General features: G+C 44.5%; 1 long non-coding RNA gene across 2 annotated transcripts in view; it reads right to left on the reverse strand.

Annotated features, from left to right (window-relative positions):
* Positions 1-25,017, reverse strand: part of LOC135911866 (uncharacterized) — a 279,105-nt gene that overhangs the window by 19,338 nt on the left and 234,750 nt on the right. The window contains exon 3 of one of the 2 annotated variants that reach the window (XR_010567483.1): positions 4,099-4,184. The exons of the other annotated variant lie outside the window; for it this stretch is intronic. This is a non-coding gene — a long non-coding RNA (uncharacterized lncRNA). Of the gene's footprint in view, positions 1-4,098; positions 4,185-25,017 lie in introns of those variants that run through there. 2 annotated transcript variants of the gene reach the window in all.

Raw genomic sequence — 25,017 nt, forward strand, 5'->3', positions numbered from 1 at the left:
ACATGATATGTTAAGAGCTGGCCAAATATTTTATTACAAGCTACTACAATTCTTGCCTCATGAAAAATTATTCATAAATAGCAGCATTGACAAATCATCTTACTACTTTAGAGAACAAAAACGACGCATGCCAATAACACGGACTATGGAAAAGAATCCATGATATATCAAATAACATCGCTTCTTAATAAACTAGAAATAGATTTGGACTTCGAAGTTAGTCAAAACCTCTTTAGGCAACAGCTAAAGAAAATATTATTAACCAAAACATCCAGTTTTATTTTATCCAAATAAACAAAAGATTTCTTGTATTTTATGAATTTTTCTTTTTATTGTCTGCAACACATATTGTTAAGTTGATTATAACAATGTGCATACGAAGCTCTCCTAGTTAGTGTTAGGTAGCGTACACAATTTTGAGAGTGAATTGTGAACATATCATTTTTTGTTATTGTTGTATAAAAGAAAATTGACACATGTTGCGAACTTTTCTTGACTATGGGCGCATTATGTTTATGTATAACCGATAGAGAGGTCTCTGTCAATATTGCCATACCTTGAGCTTCTGTACATTTCTTGAACAAACAAATTCAAGAAAAATATAGAATCTGAATCTGAAATATGTGACTCTTCCTCACCTCAACCTCTACAGAAGCTATAATTCATCCATGTCAATTTAAGTTCGCACACAAATATGACCTAGTATTCTCTACATCTACGATAAATTTGACGTCGATGCCGTTTGTAGTTATGCCAGGGCAGCTGGTTAAATTTTACGCGACTGGTAAAAGTGCCTTATAAAACTCCGGAGTCCGTGTGTACGTACGTATCCAGCGTTTCTGGACATCATAGTTTAGTTCGTGGTAATGCCACCACGTGGCGTATTGACCTTAAACATTTCAAACTTCTCGCGGTGACGTAGTTATGTCGTCATCGAAACAAAAATAAAAGAATTAAAAACTATCCCAGCGCATTGAACTTCATCACAAAGCTTGTCCCACCAGCACTATCAGTGTTCTTGAGAAAGAGTGGCCGCTCGTCTGCTGGAAATTGCCATCATCAGAACGTTTGGTCGCTGCGAAGCAAACCCAGTGGTGATTGATTCCAGGCTCTTCAGAGGCTTCCCGGAAGGCAGCCACGGTTTCTTGTTTTTCTTTTTGTAATGCTGCGGAGTTAACGGACTAAGATAATCAACGGAAGCACTTCGCGGCATCTTTAGCTATAGCTTGGACCTAAATCCAATGTCGCCTATTTAAAAACATGTAAAACAACGAAACATATTCTTATATAGCCAGATGGCCGATTTTAATGAAATTTGTTGCATTTGAAAGAGGATTCTACATTTTAATGAATTTTGCAAGCCGTATTTCGAATTACTTCTGGATCTTCTAAAAGAAATTTTTAGAATTTCGTAAGCTGAAAAGAATAGAAGCATGAAGCTTAGAAATGGCAGCTCTGCAACCAGAATAGATTTCGCAGTTCAGTAAACTGCACCCATGAGAGCATCCAAGATAATGTTGCTTCCGTTGTACGGAATTGTTTCGATAAGCTGTTGATTAGGTCTCTAGTATAAGAGGCTGAGTGTATACTTGTCAAGAGGATAATTCCTGTTTTAACAAACTGTATTATTATTACCAAGAACCATTTATACTGCCGTTAAATAAAAAAATCGTGGCTTCATTGTGTGTAAGTGAGCGTGCCTTTGCCAAATCAGAAAATCGAAAAGAAGAGAAGCTGATCCAAAGTGTAAGCACCGAGCAACGTCCTATAGCGAGCACCGTCTCTGATTATATTTCATACTTAAAACGCTAATTAGGATAAGCGAACGTTCTAAAATTCTGTCTGTGGTGCCTGAAGATTTCGCTAATTGGTAGTTTACTGTTCACTTTCGAAAGACACATGCCGTGTAGCCGAACGTGGCCTAATGAGGTTAAGTATATATTTGCAGCGTTGTAAAGCCTCATTTTTTTACATTGTCTCTAACTTCGGATAGTTTATCTTCTACATATCTTAGCGCGGTAGGTACATTCACTAAATTAAAGTGCTTATTAAGCAACAAACACAGATAGGAATACAAAATTTGTGAACAGCGAACCGCAGTAAATATGTTAATTTATTTACCACTAACCTGTGTATTGCGCCACCTTGGTCGCCAGACGAACAGTTATTTCGATCATTAGTCTTACGTTGTCGCAAGACTAGAGACATTGTTATGCACAGTGTACCGCTACGTCAAAAGTGATTATTACTACCTCAATAAGTGTAGGTTCTTAGCGCTAATTTCGAACAGCAATTTGCTGTATATAACTGTTGGTGAGCGCCGTGTTAGTATAGTGTATACACGTCAGCTGTGCTCTCTAACATGAAATTGAAGTAAAAAGAAAAATAACTCTCGCCTCCAGGCATTTTATCTTTCATTCACATATTGTGAACTCCCCATATTTTCTCTTCCCATGCAAAACAAACCCCAAGACAAGTTATTACAGCGTCCATCCTTTCTGTGGGTTTCTGTTTCTTATATCGATATGAATGATCAATGTTGATTATCATCATCATGACTAATTTACATTCCCTCTGAAACACGGCGGTGAAAAATAGTCACCTAGCCTACTTTAACTAATCAAGTAATCTATACATGCTTATCAGTCCACCATGACCCTGAATCTTGATCTTTTCCCCTTCTTTGGAACCTGGGGCGCTATAACGTAAAACTATTCCAAACTTTTCTATTCCAATTCTACAATCAGGATTGGTCAAACCTGGATTGGTCAAAAACTTTTTGGACCACCCCTACTTCTCCTGTCTGTACGCGACGTCACGAAAACCGCGATAGCTCCCCATCTGATATGACGTGTACGCACTGAATTTGCCTAATTGGACCAAACAAAACAAAAAAAAATATTTCTGATTCGACCATTTTTGTCATTAGCCCTCCGAAATTAGTCAAACGTTTTCGAGCTGCACACACCTGCCTCTCACGCGACGTCACAAAACCGCAAAAACTTACCGGGTCAAAGTGACGCGTACGCGTTAAAGATGCATTAATATGCCGAAAAAAAACTGAATTTTCTACTGAATAGGCGCAGGCTGCTTCGTTCCGAAAGGAATAAAAGATGGCTGCCGCCGATCGCTCCCGCACTGGCTACTCACCCCTGCCGGAGCGATCGCTGGCTACTCGCCCCTGTTTATTTGCGTGTAATAAAACTTTTTGCGTGGCCGTGTAACGTTTTCCACAACTTTCGGCACGTTATGACCTCATTCTGCCAACTCTCCTTTGCTGAGAATCCGTTTTAGCGTCATTCTTAGGCTTCAGTTGCATGCCGCAGCGATTGTCGACGAGCCACCGCAAGCTAAGCAAGAGAAAGCGGACCAATCGCAGACGCCGGCACCACCCTCTTCATCTGGTTATCGATATTCAGTGCTGTGGCAGTGCAGTCAGGAGATTGGAATAAAAACATATTGGAATAGTTTTACGTTATACGGCCCCTATATCTTTACCTTACGCTGTTACTTTTGCCTGTAACAATGTTACGACTTTTAAAGGCTCGCTCGCGGACAATTCGTTACACAAGCGTGAATTTTCCGAGATAACATATGGGACAGAGGGGTGGAAGGAGGGAAGCAGAGCTGAAGCCCTTGCACTGATGCATGCTTTGAAATATTTTTTGTATCCTTGCCTAACTGTTTCTGCACTTATATTGATCATTACACTACATTACATTACAGTACACGGGACTGGAAAGTTAAATTGGGGTTTGCTGCGGCGACATTCTTTGTTCGACCATATACGGGCAAATTTTCCAGGAACTCAAACTGCTTCAATTATTGAGAAAGCTTGCAATAAGGTAACATCTTGCATTGCAGAATATACGTATTTTATGATTGAAACCATACATTTTTATAGCTGCAAGGACAGTTTCTTCAACTGTAGTGCCATAACAGTAGGTGTGCAAACACCCGTCGCATAAGGTGTAAATTTTTTTGTCGTATAATTTTCTCGCGCACATCTTTTATTTGGGGTGCTTTGAGTAAACTTGGTGTTAATGGCCGGGTTGAATAGCGTAAAGTTGAAAAATAGCCTTTTAATGCTCTTACGGGTATCAAAATGTCAAGTGTGCTCTGTCGATCGCTTGAAGTCTCCACCAAGTCACTTCTGGTGAACGTTTCCGTTGCTTGGACTTTCCCTGAAGAAACAATAAACGAGGTGCTTTTATGTTCCATGCTAAGTGGGAACACAACTACAGCGCTAGGTAATCGAACCCTTCATTACGAGTTGAGCAAGACGCCATAGACACGCCTCTAACTAAAATAGACGGGAGCACATTTCTTCCTGATCGCACAGTTTCCGCTTCAAAATTATCTTCCCCTCAAAATTGTCCATCGCAAACATTCATGGTGTTGTTATCCCGGGCTTGGTGTGGAACTTAAAACGCCCTCACTTCCTGCGGATTGCCTCAACTTGCAGCGTCACGTTTTTTCGAAAGCGCCTGTGCACCTGATAGCAGCCATTGCCCTTAGCGAAGAACGGCGTTTTATTCCCGCACGCTGGCCAGTTTCATGGCGTCTACGCGCCATAAATGGTGAGGGAGGATGGTTGTAAAGTAAATAGCGCTGTTTCGCTCGTTAAAGAGAGCAGAGGCGGCTATGGTCTCCTTTAGCTCTTTTTGTTTCCGTATGGAGCGTAGTGTATGTATTATTGTTGCGGCCTGTGTCCTGTAACAGCGTGATTGCGTCATTAAGCGTGGTGTTGATTCTTAAGAGCACCCTACAGTCACCCTGAAATCTTAACCAAGGTGGCCAAAAAGCACAAATAATTGGCAAGAGTTTAAAAGAGAAAGAGCTCGAAAGTTCAGCGAAGCATTCCAGGCATTGCGTAGCTCTGGTGACCACCTTAAATGGCCTTGTTTTCTGCAAGTTAACCTTTTCTTATTCAACGTTGCCTTTTTTCTTTCGTTTCCTACCATGACAATATTTACGTTTAAGACCGACACAAATGGCCGTACATTAAAGAGTCTTTCAAACATATATAAGCGTAGTCATACTGGAAACACAAAGCTCCAAAGCTTTATGGCATCCTCAAAATACGGCTCAATGACCTTAAGTACGTATCATGAAACTACTGCAAGTTTGTCATACATTCTTCTTTAAAGGCGTAAGAAGCTGACATTATGCAAAGGGCGCGACCCATAAACGTCTGTGTGTGTGGCGTTCTCTGTTCGGTGTCTACTTTTCGTTGCTTTAAAAATATTGCATTAAACCGCACCAACTTTCCCAACAACAAGCCGTTTTATGCAGTAAGTGCGATAACATTTTTTCTCCTGTTTCAAGCTATTCTTGGGGATTCTATGCTCCGTCTCGCCAACTTTGTGCAGAGCAGAAGTATCACTGCTCTCATTTAATCGCTAACGAAAGCCAGCTTCACGCTCAAAAGATGATAAAAATCTATCTATCTATCTATCTATCTATCTATCTATCTATCTATCTATCTATCTATCTATCTATCTATCTATCTATCTATCTATCTATCTATCTATCTATCTATCTATCTATCTATCTATCTATCTATCTATCTATCTATCTATCTATCTATCTATCTATCTATCTATCTATCTATCTATCTATCTATCTATCTATCTATCTATCTATCTATAAGCTTGAGTCACTAGGTATGGGTTAGCTAGTCTACTAGTGTGGCCTAGTAGGCGACTTCGGTTATTGGTTATGAGCCCGAACAAACCACTTACAACTGCATGAATACACACCATAAACATGTTCATTAAAATATCTATCAATGATAAATTTTCCATCACCAAATTACATATGCACTACCAGTTGAATGTTCATTTCAATACCGGAGGTAATTATCTACAATCAACGCATTTTGCCTTATTTTCTCGGTCCTCTTTACTAGTTGGAACTCATCCGTAGATTTCGCTGCACTGAATGGAACTTGTGAAATAGAGTGTACAGGAAAACGTCCGAGCACGCACTAGTCATTCGCTTACGTCATTACAACAAAATGGGAAGATTCCCGGGATTCGCCGACATATTTGACATAAAATACACCTGAAACGGGACTTATGTTGCTTTGCAAGTTTTGGGAACACCTAAAGTATGTATCGTTTGGTTTCACTGCCGGGAGCCAGACTTGATTTTTCCATACAAATACTTCCAGAAAGGATGTAATGCTATAATAAGGCAACTGCTGGACTAATTAGCATTAAAATTGTTGCGTTTGAGACAGAATGGGAAATTGTAGCAAATGTAGAAAGTAGAAATAGGTTTTATGTCTCCACTTTTCTTTTTACAATGTTTCCGCAAATCGGCAAGTTTAAGAAAAATTGAAGCAAAATGTTTCGATGCTCGAAAATGCATCGGAAACGTACATTGCAGTTTGGTTAACAGCCTCCGTAAGAGCATCTAAATCGGCTAAATATAATGCGCAGGTTCAATGCTTATGCAACTTTTTTTTAGAATGCTTTCTGTGGTTTTCGAAAATTCCTACTGACAAATCAGTGGTATATATTTGAGATTTATATATAATACATAAATTTTATCCGTTTTAGATATCTTGATAGGTGTATTTTACATGATATTGATATCGCTTCTTCTTAGTGTGTTGTACTGTTGAGAACTTTTCAATAATTTTCAACAATATTAATTTTAGAATGAAAACTCATGACCTGAATAAAAGATCGGCCTACGGTTACTAGAATTTGATGTTTTTATTTAACAAACTTTGTTAAAACATCTGCAGTGGAAGTGGAAGAAAACGATATTTTTCCCGTGTATGTAGACAAGTGCTTGAGGTGTATAGCCTTCCCTTAACAAAAAGTCTCGAGGGAAATTTTTACCTTCCTACCGACTCATTTTTTCCTTTCAAATGTGCGCGAAACATACCAACACAACACTCCCTGAGCCACAAGCTTTAAGAGCTATTTTTCAACTGAATCATCTGTCATACACAACTCTCCCACACCACAGCCGAATCACATATGCGACTCCCATTTCACAAGACGGCCCTCTGCAGAAGGAAAAATAAACAAGCAACACTAATGACATGCATTTTGCTAAACTGTCCCGCGCCCGCTTTGCAGTTGGGAAATCGCCGCAAGAGATGTGGAGTGCGTACGACGCTACGGCCTAGTTACATGTACATCAACCCGTCTGCCGAGCAATTACGGAGAGCTCATTTGATCGACGAGCACTGCCAAGGGATGTTTCCGCCTTGCAATGATCAGTGCTCGTGGCACCAAGAAAGGCTTTGCTGGCGCTGATACATTGCTGCTTCCAAAGCTTCACTGATGGTCTCGACAGTCCCCCGAGAGTGCGGTTCCAGGCTATGCCATCCATCTTTGTGCTGTTTCTCGGTGTTTGCGCCCGTCCATGCGTGTATAACCTAAGGTCCTGTCCCCGAGCGTTGGGAAATAGACTAACGAATGCTCTACGTGAGCACCTCTTGACCCGACGGCCCCGTGTGTTTAGTTGCATTATTACTCGTCATGTCATTCTCCATCAATTGCTGTGTGCAGTCGAGTAATTATTCCATACAGGGCGAATACTCTTGCTTGTACCTCAGCTGGGAGACGTTCTTGGTCCATGACGGCAATGTCCCAGACCTGAACGGAGCCCCACTAAAACACTTATGGCTGTCCTGGGGGATACCGGCCCAGCACAGTCTGTAATTAACTGTCACGAAAGTGCATTTTGCACTTGTGCATGTGTTAGCGCGTGTGCTTCGTTTTTATTTCACTCCCTTTATTCGGTCACCATTTCACCCGAAGTAGCATGTCTGGCCTTTCGCTAGAATAACCTATCTCTTTTGCCTACGGTAAACCTTTCCGCAAAGCGCACAACGAAATAACAGATTACCTTTGTCAATGGACCCCTTTTTTTCATATTTCAACGATTACAGGAAGCACTCTACGTTGTCAAGGGCCAGCATTTGACGGGAAGAACAACACACCAGAATCTGTTCAAGCCTGCACTGTTTGCGCATATTCGTTTAGCCGCCTCTTCTTTCTGACAGTGGCGTGCGTGAGTTACACAGCTGAATGAGCTTGATACCATCTAAGTCTCGAATTTAATGAATTATCATCCTTCTGCTCGTTCATCCTTGAACGTACAATTCTCCTCATCTGCATGCTGTCCACCACGCGTGTTATATCGCGTCGCTAACCAAGGAAACACCTCACTGATCTCAGCCAATACCCTTTCTTTTCAGGTGCCTAAGAGAGAAAGCAAGATGGTATTTCAAAAAAAATTCCTGCATCTCACGTAATCGTGAACAGACGTAAGCATTAAATGGAAGCAGGCAAGGCAGATTGATTGGAGATGATACTAGCCACAATGTGAAAATAGGTGTAGTGCATGTTCACAATGGCACAACACACCACACCACTCCGCGCCACACCACACCATACTGTGCACAGCTTCATATGGACACTGCCTAGCTAGAAGAAAACCGGTTGAAAGCAGCATGATAGGCAGTGACAGATGCAAGGGAGACAGACCGCACTGCTGGAAGAAAAGTGCCTTCAAGCAGGCACCATGCAGCGTGGTGCCATCTATCGAGGCGACGCGAAACCCGCACCGCGGAACTCACGGACCCCTGGCATTGAAAAGAGCACAGGCAACCCTTTCTCAGCGCCAGAAGATGACAGTGAAGTACATGGTGCTCTGTATGTTCCTTTTGAACGTCGCTATTGAAAATGACCATTAATACGTCAGCGTACTAGAAGTTACAGCTTGACTGATATCGTGAACAAAGATTAGGCAAGATTCAGAAGCGCTATTTTGGTAACTTGTTTGGGCCGTAACTAGCGTATGTAATGCGCTCCTGTGCAAATGGTTTGGGGCCAGGTACCGCAGTTTCCTAGGTTTTGACTGGTTGCCTGGATGACCTCGTGTTGTTTTCGCAATTTGCCCGGCCGATCTCGTTTGAGTGCCCGGATAAGGGCTCTGGCTTTTGGCTCGAGGTCACTCGAAGGTTGCCTAACTGGAACTAAAAGTACTTCATGCTTAAAAAACAAAAACACCGGGCTAAGCAGGTGCACTCTTGCCCGCTATACTCTGTATTAGGAAAGAGGAAAGGGGAATGAAATTACCTAGTAATGAATAATGATGAGAAGAAAGGAAGTAGTGGATGCGCATTTGCATCCTACAATGGCCCTATTATGCACCCGTCCAGTTCCATCGCACGCGAAAAGTCCAACAAGACTTTTGCTGTCTGCGACGCAGTTGCAGTACGTATCAGGCCGTGGGCAGGTATGCTTGATAGCCTAGGGGTGTGTGAATATTGGAATATTCGAATGACGAATTGAATGGTGTCATATTTGATATCGTTCTTCGAGTTGAGTAACCACTATTCACAAGTGTGAGTACCTTTTTCGAATACCTTTCATTATTTTCACTTCAGCTGCGTCTAAATAAACGGAAAATTGGAGCAAAATTACAGTAAATTTTCATCCTCGTGGTCACATATTAGACATAAAGCATGAGACCTTACGCAGTGGAGCAGGCTGTCACTTAAGTAGTCGTACTTTACAGTCTGTACACCGACCATTCGCCCTCTGAAGAGCCGTGTGCATGCGAAGAAAACTACTTCATTGCTCTTAATGCTTCATTCATGCATTTAATAAACAACGCTTCATGACGTACTCTGTAATGACAGAAAGTTGCTGACTTTCGGAATGCTGGGATGCCAACATCGTTTTATACTAATTGTAACACCGGCAGTTCATTATTCGGAAACTTCATGAGAAGTATTCGATATTCGATTCGATTCGCTTATGGTATAATTCGATTCGTATTCGATTCGGTCTCAAAAATCACCAATCGCACACCCCTACTTTGTACACACGCTCAAGCGCTGTGAAGGCGGTATGGGTGGGCGTATGAAGACTCCGCGCCAATGGGCCAAGAACCAATGCCCTCTGACAGTCACTTCCATCCCACATTGGCTAGGAACCTGTCCACCATTCGGCTTTCCCGCATATAAGCTAGCCAACCACTTATGACGTGTTCAAGAGCTTTCACAACTTTGGAAGTGGCGTTCGCAACGAGGGCTATTCCAGCGAACGATGAGGTGTGCGTAGGGACAGGTGACAACAAAGTCTCGACGAATGTTGCGTAGCAAAGAACTCCACTTAACCTTCGGGGAGGCATGCGGAATTTGCCGAATGCATCGAAGACATGCAAGCGTACGTGTGCGTTGTCAGGCGCAGGCCTGTACACAAGTGTAAAATCCTGCATGAGCTACCCGATCGGCGAGGTAGTATAAATCTACGAGCATGCCATCCGTACTTTATCAGAGGTAACAGGTGCTTAACACCAGGGGAGGGAATGCTAGGGCACGCTGTAAGAAGATCGCTAAAGCGCTTACTGCGGCGGCTGTGTTTTACACAGCATAAGAACTTCAGTCTAATAGATGAGGAGCATTATTGCGTGGTGTAGTGTCAGTTAAAATTGTGCTTGATAGCCACCCGAAAACATTGCATTTCAACGAGTTCTATTATCCACCCACTGCGGGCAGCAACGCTTCATAGTTTAAAAATAATGATATATTTGCCAATTTATGCAAAAGGCACGTAAGCCAAATGTTGCGAACTTGTCCGCCCGAGACCTTTGTCGTTTTAACTTTCACAAGATTGCTCTTTTACAGCTCACCGTGTGTTAGTCTATACGAGAGCAATTGAAAACGTTGAAACCAGAAGAGTCGACGTCTTTTCTCCGGCGCAGCGCTGCTACGATAAATAACAACCTGCCTTAATGTTAGCAGTATACAGAGGTTTTGCATCCTCGCAAACCTGCCTTGCTACAAACACATGAAATATTCACGCTCCCTCGCCCCCGAGCTCAACGGGTACTTTAAAGTAACAACTGCTGTGTCACCTTAAGCCTTAAAATCATGTGATTTTGGGGAGAGCGTAATGCCACTTCTCGCATTGTCGCCATCCTGAGTAAAGTCTGCACCCTGAGTCAGAACGCCCCGAGCTTACTTACCAAGAAAAGGTCAAAGGGGTCTACCGCACGAGAGTCGCCCACATGATATGTGCATTGTCCGCTTCAGACGCAGGAACGGCACAGCGACATGATATCTATTCAAGCCTGTTCTTATTACTGACTAGTATGTTGTCAACCTGAAAAGACATACTTCTTATTTAAATAGCAACGTCAGATATGGAAGGCATTACCTTCATGTACATGGATGAAGCAACCGGCCACTCATATTTATCGTCATGAAAACCGCTTTCATTTGCGTAAACACAGGGATGAAGATGTAGAATTGTGTGATGGGTTTTTTATGTTGACCATACATCGAAACAGCATGTTCCCTAGCCCGAGTTTGCTACACGGAGTCAGTCGTGATATCCAACTGATAAATGCTTCACATTGAACAACTGTTTACTGACACTTCATAAGACACTCTTCCCATATGTAAATGTTGATCCAAGTGACATGTACATAGAGTTGTCCCCCGGAAACTGAAATTCTTCTTTCTCATGAAACCTTCATTCTACGAAATAACATATCCTACTAATATCCGAGAGCAGCTCATGAATTTATTACATCTAAATATATGCTCTAGTTACCAATTTGCACGTACGAACGTGAAAAAACTCCTTATTGGCGAACCAAATGGCCCTCCGATAGCTCCGTAGTACAATCCATTGCTCTACATGTGGAAGGCATCATGGTTAATAAACGATTGATAAGAGCCATCGCGTGACGCTTTTTTTTATCGTCGAGAACACTTTTTATTGATTAAACACAAGGATGCAATCTAACATCGAGTTGTGCTTGGGGCTGTTCAGACTGCAACCTGGATTTTCATGTCAACTCGCGGTACTCGAAAGGCACTACCCGGGTGGTTTTTGTAGTCGATGCATGCAAACATAACTGACTAGATAAAATGAGTTGTCATTTTCAGAAAAGCTATGAGAAAGAAGGTGTTTGAACCGCTTCTATACAGCTCTGCATGCACCTTTTTTTGGAAATTAATATTTTACGCAATTGCTCTGTGCCTAATTTCGACAAGAATTATTGGAAATGAGCCCTTAGAATGCAGAAAGAATCTCACGAGGTCATTATACTTCTCTTCGGACTTGTTCAAAGGGAACGATGGCTTGCTATTTGGTTTTATTATTTTTTGTTGTGGTAGTGGACGCCTTGGGAGACAAGAGGGCAAACAGTGGATCATGTGAGAATGACAGTCGTGCTAGGCTCTGCGGAACTAGGCTCTGCGAACCAGTCGAGCTAGGCTCTGCGGCATTCATTGGCACGCTGCTAACGAGCATGATATCAACGAAGAGGGCGCAGTTCGTTGACTGCATTATGACTATAAAAGCACCCATTAGACGACGAGTGCAGATATCTTAATGAGAATAAACCAAGTAAACTGTGGTGAAAGTGCGAAAAACAGCTTTTACCAAATGCTTTACTGTTGATTGTCTGCGTTATCGCAGTTTCGCTTGGTCGAGAAATTATATAACTTCAGTGTGATAGCAGCTAAAATCTCCAAACTGGTTTGGTGTTTCCTGTCGTCTATCTTCTCACCATGCTGTCAGCATCAATCTCACCATACAGCAAGAAAAAGGGGGCAAGATTGTGCAAGTTCAACGCACATCTTGGAAACTCTGTAAAGCGAAGTTTGACCTAAAGCGGTTATCCAAACGCTATAAAACTGAATGCCCTACTTGCACTTTTTTTATTTTCATCTATGCAACACGTCGTTGTATTGCATGCTTATTTTTATGCAGCGCACCATTTACAGCTTTGATATCATGCATTGTTTATGCTTATGCGCTACACTGCTCACATTCTAAGCCCAGACGCAAACCGTACACGTTTTGCCAACGAGCATTGCGAAACGCTCCCGTGGTGACGTCACGGGAGCCAAGGTGACGTTTTCCCGCGGAACAATGGTGAGCACACATGTGTGCCGAGCGAAGTACGACGCGAACGACGGAGTTGAGGCTCACCATCGTTTTTGCCGTTTTATTCCCTCCACAGCGAAAGCGCAACCACGCTCTTGCGCAACCATGCTATATGCAACTTGAGGCACGTGCCTGTATTCGACATGACGCTCCGGAATAGTGCAGAGAATTCGCATGGAAGGCTTCGCGTAGGAATGGCCCACTCCCCAGCACTGCGTAGAAACCGCACGGCCAGCAGAGACGTGCAAGTGGGAGCCACACACACTAATCACCGAGCGATTGTGCAACATTCGCATTTTGCCGTTTGTGCGGGTTCTTAACAGAGTGCCATGCAGACCGGGAGAGCTGCGGCACATGTGCCTGCATTTCTATGCACTGGTAGACAATGGTGTAGCGTACAAATACGTCATTGTGACGCGTCGCACAGAAGAAGTTTGTTCATGAGTAGCTGACGTTGCGGCTGCAGCGGTAAAGGAGCACAAAGTCGGATGAATCCTTAATGTACGCAAGTTTGTTTGCATACTTATGGCTGTTTCCGTTCCTCTAGCTCTCGTGAATGTTGAATGCCGAAAGACCTTTAGTAATACCCTGGGACAGCTGTCGTAATGTATGCGACGCATTGGAAGCTTCTGGCAAATAGCTTAAGCGCTAGCGCTTATACATCAACGAAAGGAGAAACCATTTGCGTGATTGCGTACGGCCGCTCCATTGCATAAACGCAGAAAGCTCTGGCCTTTTCAATTCAACCGAGTCGATGCGAAATATAAAGCACATAAGGAGGAGAGAATCAAAGAGAAAAGAAAAATGCGGTATTCCGTTGCGTGCGGCGTCACGTCGCAAGTTGCAGGTGTTTCGCTTAGGCCTCGTTGACGTCCCTCTTGCCGCACCAACCGAGGAGTTCCACAGCAGCCAGTTCGATTGGTTCGCATTGCGCTTTCGCTTCTCGTAATTAGAACACACTCATGCAGGCACGCTGCGAAAATAAACTAATGCTGTTTTTTAATGTTTATTGTGGGCTTCTTCATGCACCATTAAGAAACACGTGACTTCGTTCTTAAGAAATTATACCGTAACGGGTGTCCTATAGCCTGACAGCGCAGGGAACATTTCGCATACATCAAACTAAGCATTTGATGAAAATCGTATCTGCTTCAAGCATTGTGTTTCTTAATTCTAAAGTGTGCAGGGCTTTAGTATGGGAAGAAAGAAATAAAATTGAAGAATGTAATCCCGGCGTTTTTGAAATACAAACATTTACGCACTTGAAAAAGGCATGCTTTGTAATTGCAGTACCTAAGTAAAAATGTTTTCCGTTTATAGGTCATTCGCGATGCGTTATTTGAAATATAAGACTACTTTCACTAAGTTAGAAATACCAAGGGAAGTAGATTTATTTTGGTTGAAATCGATTTCCTTTCAGACAAAGCATTATATTACGGCACACAAGATGCACATTTCATACCGGTTTTCCTACACTGGATCAGCAGATTGCTGTGTTAGCATTGTTGACCGATGGAGGTGAAATGCAATAATGACCATTTACTTAAATTTAGGTTAACGCTAAAAAACCCCGCGTTGTCAAAATTAATTTGGAGTTCCCCGTTATGGCGTGTTCATAGTCAGATCGCAATATTGGTGAACAAAATCCCAGAATTTAACTGAATTCCAAGTATTAGCATTGTCGGCTCTACGCGACATTTGCATAAGTGCAGAGGCTGAGTCAGGTGGCACGTTGACACCGCTAAAATATTTAACAATGAAATTGCGCCACCCAACATTTTTGCGAAGCCAATTCGAGTGAAACGACGAAGTGAAGACGAAACATTTTGCTGTCACTGATGGCAAGTTCTTCGTAATGCAAGTTCATGGTTCAGTGTCGTAATACAAGAAAACAAAGCAATTCCTTTAGTGTTGACTTTATATTATGAATGCCAAATTTTAGTTTATATTGCTGAACTTCGAATACACAAATTGGGGCATGATACACAAAGGCATCTTGAACACAACGATAACCGTAACGTAGGAAAACCAAGGCATTAAAGGGCTCCGCACAATAACGCCATTACTTTGTTCTTTTTTGTATATTCTTCCGTTCTTGTAGTGCTTCTACATTGATGTTCGTCAATTAAATTGTAACTCATTGGTCTTTCATCTCTAAATACCATAACCTAACATTTATAGCAAAGCTGTTTGTTACTGCAATGTCTGTTGTGCGGTAGCGGCGGCATTGTTGGTATGAAACATCAATTGAGGAAACACCCGCAACGCACCCCCCGCCGGTGCATTCAAGCGGTCGTATGACCAGGGCATCGGTCAGAACGCGCAGCTATAAGCCGGCTACAAAAATTTCGATTACGTTCTGTCCGGGAGAAAGAGTCACCAGAGGTGCTGCAGTTTGGTCCGTCAATGCAGCCTCAGCTCAGGGAGCTGCATCATTCAGTTTCGCGAGTAGTGGCTAGAATAGGGTGGGGACGGCGACCGTCGATATGGAGTGAACGGGACTGGCGGTGTTGCAGTGAGGACGAATGGCAGGTTCATGTGGTCCATGTGGTCAGCTCGGTGCGGTCAGAACGGTATTGTAATCCGTGAGGTCAGGTCAGTGTTTTAGGGCTCAGCGAGAGAGAACAGCAGGCGAGGTTAGCGTTCGAAGAGGCGTTAAGCGTATGGTCGGGGTAAGTCGACCAGCGGCTGCGGCAGTGGCGGGCAGATGTGGGCCACCCGAGAGCACACGAAAAAAAAGCACACGGAAACGTGCACAATCGTGCGCACCCATCCTCTACCGGGAAAAAGAGTGCACGCGAAGCTTGTCCAACCCTAGCTGAGGGGTTGGTTCACGGGCCCGCTCCAGCTGCCGTTCCTTCAACGCAGCCTGCTCTTCGGCAGAACGAACCAAACGCGGCTTCTCCATTTGACTGGCGGGCTTGGACTGCCGGGAAACAGCAGGCGTGAGGCGAGCGAACACGCGAACACGCGATCACACCCTTTCCCTTCTCCGGGGGGAAAGATGCGCCTCTTGAGCTCCGTTTATTTCTCCATGTATATGTAACCCCGATTTAAAGGGTTGCATGATGAACCGACCGTGACTGAATAGGATAGGGTTCTGGTTTCGCAACGCGGGGTCGATGGCTAGAATCTGCAGCCCGACAGGCAACGTTTATTTTCGCGCGGCTTGGGTTTTTTCGCATGGCAACACCGACAGGAGGCAATGCAAGCTTCGCTTGAATAGGTCTCTAGTCTGGCATTCACCACTCAGCTCGGCTCCTGCAAGGTTGGGTCGCATTTATTCTGGGTGCAACAGTAGTAGCAATGACGGGAGTAGTAGGGATGTAAGGCTGGCGAACGGCAGGCTTAATGTTTATATTTGCAATCGCTTAGCGGAAAACAGCCTGAATGAGCGAGATGGTTAAGTTGCCATGCCTCTGTGGACCGCGAGTGCTTCCAGCCATGGCCTCCAGTTGGCGGCGGATGGCCTGCGTCAAACTCGGCAATGCTGGCGGTCGCTGTTGTGTTGGCATGTCGTCGTAGGAGGAGATGGCAGCCATAGTGCGAAACCAATTGAACAGCTGTGCGATACGATTTCTGCTTGGCTTGCTCAAAGCGGCCGGCACTCCATTAGGATGACCTCAAGCATTGCAAAACTTCTGCAAAGAATCAGGCCGAATGCGTTTTTCACGATGATCTTTCAAATGTGACCGACCTTACATCCCTCCGACATGTCCTTATCGGCCTCTCGACAAACAGCCAGAACGTACTGAATGTACGAGATGTATGATTACGTGGACCTCTGGGCTCGAGACGCAAGTTCTTTCTTGGCTGCTAACTGGCGTCCAACAGGCCTCTCGAAAAAAATCGCGTAGCTTCTCTTTGCATTTGTACCAAGTGGCAAGGTCAGGTTCGTGCCTCTCAAATCATGCCTTCGCGGTTCCTTGGATGAAAACTATAACATTAACCAGCATAAGGGCGGCATCTCACCTGCTGCTACGGCTCACGCGTTCTTACCACGACGACGATTTCTCAATGTCCACGTCGTCGGTGCCTGTGAAAGTTGCCGCGTCAAGTGGGTAGGAAAGGACGACTCGCGGTGCTGTTTGAGCGCGCGTCACGGCGTCGTTAGCCACGGTAGCCGCACGGTAGCCGAACAGACATGATGTGCACTCTGTAAATCCAGGTCCTAGGTGTGGCGAGTGTATACCGCTCACCTCCTCCAAATATAGCAGGTAAGAATGTTATGACACGCAGACACACACACACACACACACACACACACACACACACACACACACACACACACACACACACACACACGCACACACACACGCACACGCACACACACACACACACACACGCACACACACACACACACACATTATGGGGCCTTACGTGCCAAAACCACGATCTGATTATGAGTACTGTCGTAGCGGAGGGCTGCGAAATCATTTCGACCACAATGAACTCTTTAACGTGCATCTAAATCTAAGTAGACAGCTGTTTTTTTTTTGTATTTCGCACCCGTCAAAATGCAACCGCCGTGGCCGTGATTCTATCCCACCACCTCGTATTTAGCAGTCCAACACCGGAAGGATGTTTACTCGTGGCATATGTGCAGGGAGAATGCGCAGCTCTATAACGCACAGAAAAGAGGTGCCACTAGCTGATCAGTGCCAGCGTAATATCTCGGAGCTTTCTCTTAACATGGTCTCATAGCAGCACAAGCTACTACGTAACCAAATTTTCTGCGAAGTGCGTGTGTTGCCTATGGAAAGCATGCAGCTTTGTCGCCTTACCCTTTCTGCAGACCGTTACGTACAGATAGTTGCTCAAATAACCCGATCATATACGTACGGACCACTATCGACCAGTAAAAATAGACTTCCTAAAGATTTTTGTAGAAGTACACCACAAAAGTTTTACCTTGTTAGCAGTGCACTCTACACTCTTACAGTCATTCCAAATTGGTTAAACTGGGGAATTAGAACATACCTGCAGAATTGTGCCGCTGGCTAAGCGGAGGTAATGCGGAAGAAATATCTCTTAACGTCGCCTGTCTCTTCGTTCGAGCTTCTAGCCAGTTACTGTATAGCACTCTTAATACATGGTACATAAGCTTCGCCACATACGTGAAAAACCGTAATCTCGTTCCATTTAGGTTAAACAAAGTGAAGGGGAACCTATTTGCAAAAATGTTCCTCTTACCTATTGCAACTTATGTGGAACGAGATTAAAGTCTACAAGAACTTTAGAGATGATGCAGAGGTGGATAAAAATTTTTTTTAATATTTTATACAGAGATGCAATAATTCCTCATAGAAATCTCAGTTTTCATCGTATTGCATGCTTACCGTAATAATGGCAGCCCTGTTTTGATACGAGCTCACATAGTGCCTAAAACTTGCGTTTTATCTCTTTCCTTTAACAGCCTGCTATAACCTGGAAATCGCAATTTCCTGCAAGCTGTCAAACGTGAAACAACGTCGCACTGCTGAAGCTGACAAGAAAAAGGAGTTCTCAATAATATTTCTTCAACGTATTACGAGTGTGCTGGTCACTAGGTGCGCGGTGGGTCCGCTTTCCTGCCATGTAGGTGACGCTGCTGTGGAGTCGCCCACGCAAATGAAGGTGAGGCAATCCATGCCACGTCTATTGCGAAGCATAACGCGCAGTCAAGCAGAGCCGTTGCAGACGTAATGGAAGTCCGTCCGGCTCAACTTTTTAATGGAAATCATTCCGGTTGCGTAGAGACATACCATCTTTTGCTCGACAACGTAGCTTCCATATTCATAAAAATGCGCTCTGACGACCTTTTAGCGCTTAGCGTACGTTATTCGCTTTTGTTGAGGAGGTGAAAAAAGTTGCCGAGCTTGAAGTTGTGCCGCCCTTTTCATGCTTTTGATGGAAGTTATACGAAAATATTTTTACCGCACTGTTTCATCGCAATGCGATACATGACATGTTGGTTCCCGTCATTTAGGTTGAAGGCTGCAGAATAGCACATCTTTAAACCAGCACTACTGAGAAATGCAAAATTACTTTAACCCGATAAGGTGTTCTTCAGTACTTTAGTTGCGTTTATTGTGCTGTAATAGCTGATTACTAGACGTCAACATGAAGGTCAAAGTTTATTTCTTGAATTTCGTAAATATAGTTCCAACGCCGGGTTACCATACTGATGTCGCCGATATCAATGTATACTCTAGTAAACGGGCCAACGTGACTCGCTGAAATTCCTTGATAATTGAGTTGTCCAGTCTGGTGCCTTTTTAAAAGACAGTACGGTCTATCTTTGCTGATGAAAGATAATTCACTGGGCCCGAGAAGATTTCGTCAAAATGCCTAACGTCGCGGGATGCTGCTGTGGAAACTTGAAGGCGGTGGCGTCACCCGCCTTGTGTATTTGCCTCTTTTCTGGCGCCCCAGTTCACCTGCGAGTGGCATTTGCTAGCAATGTAGAAGGAAGGTTCACTAAAACAACTAGAGTTTTTTTTTTGCTATTGTTTGATCTAATCTGCGTTTCAAAAGGCGTTAATGCCTGCACTTCCTGGCACCGGCCACTCCTGTTTTTCTCATTCTTTAGTAGTGCGCAAAGCGATGCAAATGTTATAAAAAATTGCAAGGAAAAAATAGAACGGCATCAGTATTAAAGTTCATGCTTGTACGCAGAAAGATTCCATGAATATTTACCGAACCGCGCGTATATTTGTAAATACTCAACCCGAATGCAAATGCCGCTGGGCTTAAGAAGTGTGGAGAAAAGTGAACGTGGCACCCGACGTTACATACGTACAACGTTATCGTTTCCTTTACTAAACACTTTAGGCATGTCTCAAATACCTGCATATTGTGTGATAACAGGATATCGCATACAAAAGAAGTCATTTTGCACGAGATGATTTGATACGTATATTGTGCTGGATAATATGCATCTCTGATATGAAAAGATTTATCGTTTGCTCAAAAAAACTATTTCAACGTTATTTCTTGATTTATAAACCTTCAGCCTAAATATATTTCCTGTTTCAAACATTTGGAGTTTTCAATTTGCTCATCAGATATAAAATTGCAGTTAACAAAAGTATTGGGCAATATGGAGACAAAGCTTAGGTCAGCAGCCGTCGCAAAATAACGCGTTGTACAGGCAGCTTGCTACGATGTACTTTACCCACTAAGTTTTGATGTCTGCTGCTTCACTTGGCTCAGTTAAGTCAGCTGGAGAAGCCTTACGCACTTGCACTGTACGGTGAACCAATAAAAACGCGACGACGTTAGTGACAACTTGGCAATGCCGAAAAGGCATTTACCGCGCTCTAGCTGCCTATTCTTCATGGGTGTTAAGAAGACGGCTGTCTATGGACTGTATGGCTCTCACTTTACGGAATCTTAGTGCCCACTCGACATGGCTCACGTTTTTAGGGCGCAGAAAAAGAGACATTGCGAAAAAGATGCGAATGGCCACAAGAAAAAATCAGGCTAAATAACAAATTCAATTTAACCTGAATTCTGACTTGAATACATTTCGATCGACCTCGAATTATTACATGCGATTAGCCATGATTACATTATTGGTCTAGGCAATTTGTCCCACCGTTTCAATCAATCCGGTTAACAATATGTGGAAATCAACTGTAGCTTTAGATTCTGCAGCTCTCATTTAGCGCAGTGGAACACGCGGATGCTATTGGAGTCGATATTGGTCGTTCTAATCTAAGCTCCAATAAAAAAGCAAAACGTTTCTGAGAAAACGAGACGATCGATAATATGACTTAGCTTCTCTATTACTCAGAACGCTGTGAATGATCACTGTTTTCTTAGTCAAATGCACGTAGCCGAAATATCCACTCAGTCAACGTCCGCAATTGCTTCGTGTATTGAAAAGAAATGAATGCTGTGGGATGGTGAGCGATGTTGAAAGTTTTCATGAATCTATGCACGCACAATGGCTGTACAGCCCGATTTGAATCTTGGGCGACAATGTTGCTTTGCCATAGCCAATATTTTCCGAGAATACATTATACTGTAAAAGTTGCGTGAAAGATGCATCTGCATGCTAAAGGATTTCGATCATGAAAAAGGATGCATCTAAAACATTACGCATATTTTTTTTTTATTGAAGCACAGCAAAGCTTATTAAATAAAGCCTACATTGTTACGTAGAGACCGCTCATTGCTTTTGAAGTAGGAGGAAAAAGAATGGGCTGACTTCCTGGATTAGGCAGGAATTTTTTCATTTTTTATATTTAGCACCAAGCTGTTCTCTAAGGAAATTGGATAACCGCTATTCTGCAAGCCTTGGCACCCAGCTTGCACCAAAATTGATAGACAGCTGAGATCTGCAACAAAAGATATGACTGGCTACAACGAGCGATCAAGCGAGAACTGTTGTCGACTCTGAAAGGCTAAAAAATTGTAATTATTCAATTTGCTAAGCAATATGTTACGCTAGAACAATATATAAACGAAATAATCCTAAACATTCAAATACTCTTACCAGAAACTTCAGAAGTTAATTTTTTTTAGTTTCGCCCACAGAGAAACGGTTGTGGCTTCGTAACTGTGCATATAAGTCAGAATTCAGTCTAAAAGATCTGTTGGAACTGAACCAGAACCGGAGACGTCTGCGTTAAGAGAGCTATTTCCGCACTTGACGGCCGAGCATCAGGGAGAGTGAGTTATAAAACAGGCTGCTATGGCAGGGAAACAGAAACCTAATATTGCTGTATGCCACAGTAGCACAATTGACGACGACCTCAGTAGGTCATCGTCGTCAATTGTGCACGCGAACAGGACAAAGAAGACGCGGGTAACTCAAGCATGCTGCTTTCAGAAACTCGGGCACACGTGCATTTCTAGACTAACGAGTGGATGAAGGCCAAGCTCCTAAGACCTTAGCTCCGATAAAAAGGCCGATCACCCAGTTTGCTCAGGGCACACAAGAGAGCGTGACCTTGTTTCTCATATGTGTAGTGCAAAATCGAAGATATTATCGATCCCCTCCTCGGCTACTGTTCCCGCTTCGACGTTAGTGGGGCGTCCCCTTGAGCCTAAGGCGTGACGTGCTTTGATCCCTACATAACCCATGGTCTTGTTTGCTGCTGATGGGATGGCCTCATCAAGAAACAATAAGACGGCAGCCTTGTTCAAACAGTTCTGAGGGAACACAACGAAGACCGAAGGAAGTTTTAACGCTTACGACTGCTTTAAAATGTGCGGCAGAAACCACGTCATGGTGAATGTCAACGTTACCGCTATTAGCAGTGAAGCAACGTATGGACGCACAGTACTGCCACAATAAAGGCATCATGCGTGAGGCGCGTATGCAGCGTGATTCCTCTGTCACGCTTCCCACTGAACACGCTGCTCAATTTAATGGTGCCGGCGCGAAGTCAGCACGTGGAGCTCGTGTAAATATGTATTCAGGCAAAACTATCTGAAAAGATTTGCCGTGGATTAGATACCGCTCCGCAGGCAGGCAGGCAATTAACTTTATTTAGGCCCTGAGGAGCGACTCCGAAACCCGCTTACGAGGGAGCAGCCGCTGCGGGTCACTTCCATTCACTGTTAGCCCCCTACCCAAAAACATGGACCCAAACCTCCACACGGCGCGAAGGGACGCAAGGGCGAAATATGTCGAAAAGTACCTGGCCACAAAACACACAACAGTATACACAGATGCTGCAGTATACGCCAAGCAAAGAGGCACAAACATAGTAAAGACAGCTGCGATAGTAATAAGCCAGGACTACAAAGAGATCAGCAGCGCGTCAATGAAGGACTGCTCGGTAACGGAAGCTGAGGAAATAGCCGTAGCTCTAGTGGCAGTGGAGGGCTACCGATCCGAAAGGTCCTTAACAATACTCACCGACTCGCAAACTACGTGTCGGAATTACATGAACGGCAGAATAGGACGCAGAGCGCTTCACATCCTCCGCTCCTGCAGGGCTAACAACAAAGTCAGGCATACAATTTTCTGGGTACCGGGACACGCTGGAATAGAGGGGAACCTAAGGGCGGACAAGGCAGCTCGAGAGCACACAAACCGAGCGGCCACAAGCACCGACCCTGAGGAACCCATACCAGTCAACCCAAGCTACTCAGACATATTGAATTACTATAAGGGGGTCCGAATCAAATACCCTCCACCCCACAACAGCCTAAATCAGCATGAAGCAACCTCTTGGAGGAGGCTGCAAACAGGAACATATCCAAACCTAAACACACTAAGCAAGATGTTTCCTACCCAGTATAGAGACATTTGCCCCTGGTGCGGCGCCAAGCCCACCTTATATCACGTTACATGGGAATGCGTTCAGAATCAACAATTCCTTCAAATAAAAGACCCGAGTGCGGAGGAGTGGGAGAGGGTGCTCTCCAGCAGCGACCCGAAAGTCCAGCATGGACTAGTAAGGCACGCTCGCCGAGTAGCCACCCTCAGTGGTGCCCTGGAATAGGGGCGTCGACCCTGCGCAGATGGAGAAGAAGACCGTGAAGATGGCCGACCACATCTGCCACCGCTAATTTCTACACCATTAGAGCAAATAAAGTTTTTCTTCCTCCTCCTCCTCCACGTCGGCACGGGCCGGCCGTGCCCGAACGCCGGGCCGCGGACCCTCTGGACGGGCTGCTCGGCACATCGTAAATTTTCGAAGCGCTATTTCTTGTTGAGGAGAGGCATAGACGCAGTGGTGCAATTCCAGAGACCTATGTTGCCATCGAAAAAGAACATTGTAGAATGGTACATGCCCAGTGACTCGTAGCCAGTGACCAAATTGGCGTCAGAAAGGTTAATCGATGCGCGGCTCATACCCAGTAACCCAAGCAGGCATCAAGTATAGTTATTGAAGAACGGCATGTAGCTAAGCAACAATGGGGATTAGAGACGAATGTCTGAGTCGTTCGTCGTGTGGCAGCAGCTAGGCAGCCAATGACTGCTGCTCGTGCTTGGCACACATTCTTGTTTATTTGCAGTACACTTCCAGCCCGATAAGTATGCAAGTGGCAGTTTCGATCAAGTACGCTTTTGCATGGGCATGAGCGCATACTGTGTAGGCTAGCCGCAAAACACTACCTGCAGAATTAAAATGGGGACCGTTAAAATGGGGACCGGTGCAGCGGTCCATGGGACGACCTGAATAGCAATTCATATGGAAACCTTACCAACGATCGAGGTGCTCTTCCGACAAGAGATCGATGTGTCGACTTGAATGTCGATGGTTAGCGTCAGGCCGCGACATCGGTCGCGGTAGGTCTTGTTTTTGGACCTTGCAATACGAGCCCTTTTGGCAGTGTCGCATGCCGTGAGAATCGTAATATATATTATGCTGTCTCGTTGCATTCGTTCGCCTGGCGTCTCGTTGGTGCATCGGCAGTGACCTTCCGTCGCGGGTGTCCTTGTCCTGCGGTACGGTATCTAACGGGGAGAGCTTGTACATCTGTATTAGTATTACTTACAGCGTGCACTAAAAACGCAGGCAAAGAAGGGAGACGAAGACGAGCGCTCGTGCTTCGTCTCACTTCTCTGCGAGCAAAACTTGTGGTGGTTTGCCGGCGCATTTGCGTAGTGCGTGTGTCTCCTCTCGCAATGAACGTTTGACCCCCCCCCCCTCCTCCGCAATGAACCTGCGGGAGGGGGGGGGGGGGTCTGTGCCCACGTGTATTCCGGAAGGCTGGCGCCTGTACACCTGCGTTTCGATATAGATGCGCATTGTCATGTTCGTACCGGTTGTGGAGTACATTGTCTACGATTGTTCAAAGCGTTGTGATGGCTGGACACTTCTTCCCCTTAGAGGTCATCGCGACGCGGCTGTTGTACTTAGCTTCCTTGGGTTCCTCTGCTGCGGTTGCTTTAGGCACTTCCTAATTGGTAACTGTGCCATTTCTAGAACTCGCCTGCTTTTTCTTTGCTTTTCCTTTGATGACCTTCTTGCCGCCTTTCTCGTCGTGATTTGATTTCTTGTCGTCCTCGTGTGGCATGGTGGTGGCTGGTTCCCTGGGCAGCGGCAGCCTCGTCTCGAAACTCGGTGGTCGATTAGGGAGCTGCGGCAGTCTCCCTGGTTTTTCGGTGACAAGGGAAACTTTGTACTCATTA

This window comes from Dermacentor albipictus, chromosome 10 (assembly GCF_038994185.2).
Source record: "Dermacentor albipictus isolate Rhodes 1998 colony chromosome 10, USDA_Dalb.pri_finalv2, whole genome shotgun sequence".
NCBI lineage: Eukaryota > Metazoa > Arthropoda > Arachnida > Ixodida > Ixodidae > Dermacentor > Dermacentor albipictus.